Genomic DNA, 3,912 nt, shown 5'->3' with positions numbered 1-3,912 from the left:
GTGGCACAAGTAGGGCACTGCTGCTCAAGGCTGGGGCCACATGAGAAGTCCAGGTTTGAAACCTAGACTCACCTGAACAGGCCAAGCATAATATCATAAACTTCTAATCTTAGGTAACTCGGAGGCTGGAGTAGAGGATCACTTTTGATCTTGTCAAAAAGACCTCTCTCAGCCTGCCCCTTCCTTTCCAGCCTCTGCCCTGGGCCCTGAAACTACCATGATGTTGATGCCCAAGAAGAACTGGCTTGCCATTTATGAACTCCTTTTTTAAGGAGGGAGTGATGGTGGCCAAAAACGATGTTCATATGCCCAAGCACCCAGAGCAGATTGACAAGGATGTGCTCAACCTTCACGTCATGAAGGCCATGCAGTCTCTTAAGTCTCAAGGCGATGTGAAGGAGCAGTTTGCCTGGAGACATTTCTGCTGGTACCTTACCAATGAGAGTATCCAGTATCCGTGCAATTACCTCCATGTGCCTCCTGAGATCGTGCCTGCCACCCTGGAGTGAAGCCATCCTGAGACAGGCAAGCACCAATCCAAAGGTCTGGAGGGAGAGCAACCTGCAGGATTCCAGAAGAGAAGCTGACAGAAACACCGACACACACAGTATAGTGCTCCCTGGTGCAGACACGAAAGCTGAGGCTGGGGCTGATCAGCAACTGAATTCCAGTTTAGAGGTAGATTTGGTCATGGATGTGGCCAGCCACCTCAGTAAAGTTGGAGGAGAGTATTTTGTGTCAAATAAACTTGTAACCAGGAAAAAAACAAACAAACAAACAAACAAAAACCTCTCTGGAGGCCAGCAGGTTGAGTGGTGGTTAAGGTGTTGGACTCTCATATGGCTGACTACGGTTCGAGTCCTGGACCTGATAGCTTGTTTTCTCACTCTCTGTGTCTCTCTCTATCTCTCTCTGGTGAGTGCACATGCCCTACAACAAATTTTAAAACAAGAATATTAATAGTAAATAAATAATTCTTAAAAAAAATATCCTTTCTGTCTCTGCCTATCATCTATCTAAATCTCTATCTCATTTTTAAAAAGCAAAATACTGTGCCAACCACTGGCACGGTGGTTAAGGTGGCTGGATCTCACATGGCCAATTGTGCAGTTCTAGTCCCAGAACCAATGGCTTAAAAAAATATGGGGGACCAGCAGTTGGCATAATGGCTATGTCGCTGGACTCCCATGTAGTTAACCGCGGTTTAAGTCCTGGACCCGGTGGCTTAAACTCATGCTGGGTGCGTGTGCGTGCGTGCCCAAGCTCCTGAGAGGAGAAAGGAGGAGAAAGGATTGAGGTGTGGCCATCACTCCTCGGGGGTGATTTCTCGCTTTCTGCCTCTCCACCTCTCTCTGTCTTTCCTGCGAGTGCATACGCCCTATAGCAAAAAAACTCTCAAAAAAAAAAAAAAAGAAAGAAAGAAAAGAAAAAGAAAAACATGCCAAGTGTGTGTGCATGCATGCCTAAAATCCTAAAAGAAATGGAAGAGAAGGGATTATGGTGTGATCAGTCCCCCTTGAGGGGATGCTTTCTCACCTTCCCTCTCTCTCCCCCACCCCATCTCTCTGGCAAGAGCATGTGCCATTTGGAAAATTTAACAAAAAGAAAAATACTGGACCAGTCCTGTGGCCTAGTGGTTATGGGAGCTGAATTCCACATGGCCAAATGCATGGTTCTAATCCCAGCCTTGACAACTTGGAAAACACACCAGGCATGTGTGTGTGTGTGTGTGTGTGTGTGTGTGTGTGTGTGTACGTGCATGCACATGCCCCATATCTTGATAGTATGGAAAAATGAAGGAGGAGGAATTGTTGTGGGGACCATGCTCCATTGGGGATGTTTTCTCCCTCTCCTTCTCTCTTTGTCTCTCTGGCAAGTGCGCATGCCTTCTGACAATTAAAAAATTAAAACACAAACAAAAAAAGGAACTTCAGGAGACCAGTAGTTGGTGTAATGGCTATGTCACTGGGTTCTCATGTAGTCGACCGTGGTTCGAGTCCTGGACCCGGTGGCTTAAACTCACGCTAGGTGTGTGTGCGTGCGTGCCCAAGATCCTGAGAGGAGAATAGAGAAGGGATTGTGGCATGGCCATCCCTTCTGGGGGATGATTTATTGCTTTCTGTCTCTCTGTCTCTCTCCATCGTTCTGGCGAGTACACATGCCCTAGAGCAAAACCCTCTCAAAAACAAACAAACAAACAAACAAAAACAAACAGAACTTTAGGTCAACCTAAGACAGGCACACTGAGGTTGTTTCATTCTAGTCAAAGCCAAAAATCACTTGATGCTGCTGTTAACCTCCGCAGCCTGGTGCAGGCTCCTGTATAGGTTCATGAGACTTTCCGAAATACAGGCAACATCCATAGACTCTCCTACAGATGCATATGCATTGGGGGACCCCAGTTTGAGACCCATTGATGGCAAATCCCTGCAAGACACCCCGTCGACAGAGAGATTCCATCAGTTGATTCCATCAAGTGGCTCAGTAGTCTATTGATAATCCAGAAAGTGGACTCATGCGCGTTGAAATGATCTGCCACACCCAGCAGCTAAATGAAGAAGGAGCTGGAGGTTAATGTTCAATAAGTTAGAAAATTCCAAAATCCAGGAAGTTACCCTGTCCGGTGTTTTAATGAACTAGTGTTGCATCGTGAAGGATGCGCATGGCCATATCCCAGGGGCCAATAAGACAGCCCCTTCACTGCCCCCCAGAAGGAGACAGCCTAAGCTGGACTTACCAGAGAGGCCTTCTAGACCCAAAGCGTCTGCTCTGGCAGAACCCGAGGTGAGAATGCTATTCCAACACAACGCCGATCGCATGATTTTTCTCCTGACTTATCAAGGGTGTGGACAAAAAAAAAAAAAAAAAAAAAGACAGGCTTGCATCTCCTCTGGAGGTTTGTGATACCCACGGCCCATGTCTGAGAGCCCCATTTGATGTTCTGAGCATTGCCCTCTCCAAAGGGGTCCCTTGTTACTCCGTCAGAGACTGAACAACCAGGCTGGATTCAAAACCATTAGCCCTGACTTCACTCAGCAGAATAAAATGAACATCAAGAGAGCCTTGAAGGAGGAAAAGATGCCACAAACCATGCCGTTAGAGAGGAGCCGGGGGAATGGCGAGTGGTGATGGCTTCCTCATCTCCGTAGCCACAGGGCCTGCAGAGGGCCCGGTACTGATGGGAAAGCCCTCAATCCCTGTTCATTGATTGAATGACTGACTGAAAGAGAGCCTTCTTCTTGGTCTGGAGGTCATTATGGAGGGATAGTAGAACTGTTCTGTGGGGACAGAGAATGGAGAGAAGTTGGCATGGGTCTGGTGTGTCCTGCCAGGACCTACACAGACCAGGTTTTTCTCTGCCTGAAAATTTCTCCCAGGCAAAGTTCTCAGAGCCTGCAAGTCTCAAAAGTAGAGCCCTCTGAGCTCAGTGTGTGCTTTATTGTACTGAACTCCATTCAGAGGACAGTGGCATAGTGTGGTGGGGGGAATCCAGTGAGAGTACCTATATAAAAGCAGATGGGAAAAGGTAGAGGGGCAAGGAGTTCTTGTTAACTCACCAGTATTGGCTTTGCATGACCTAAACGACCCTTTGCATGTGCTGTTCGGCCAGGTAGGCTTTGACCTATGAGCCTTAACACTGAACATGCACACGTGCAGCAGACACCTCCACACATACACATTATACAAAGCACTACATTCTTGCTTGCTCAAGTCCAAATAACCACAGTCCTGGGACCTGCAGATAGCGTAATGGTTACATGGCTGAACTTTCACATGGCCGACTACGGTTTAATCCTGGACCCGGGGCTTAAAACACACTGGACACATGTGTGTGCATGACCAAAATCCCGAAAGGAGAATAGAAGTGAAGGGACTAGGGCATGCCAATACCTCCTGGGGGGTGATTTCTCA

General features: G+C 47.5%; 1 pseudogene; it reads left to right on the top strand.

Moving 5' to 3' along the window:
• Window positions 1-220: 220 nt before the first annotated feature.
• LOC102499323 (40S ribosomal protein S10 pseudogene) lies at window positions 221-716 on the top strand (annotated as a pseudogene).
• Window positions 717-3,912: the final 3,196 nt, after the last annotated feature.

Source organism: Tupaia chinensis, unplaced genomic scaffold (genome assembly GCF_000334495.1).
Source record: "Tupaia chinensis unplaced genomic scaffold, TupChi_1.0 Scaffold144058_2, whole genome shotgun sequence".
Taxonomy (NCBI): Eukaryota; Metazoa; Chordata; class Mammalia; order Scandentia; family Tupaiidae; genus Tupaia; species Tupaia belangeri.
This window is presented reverse-complemented; position numbering and strand designations above follow the sequence as displayed.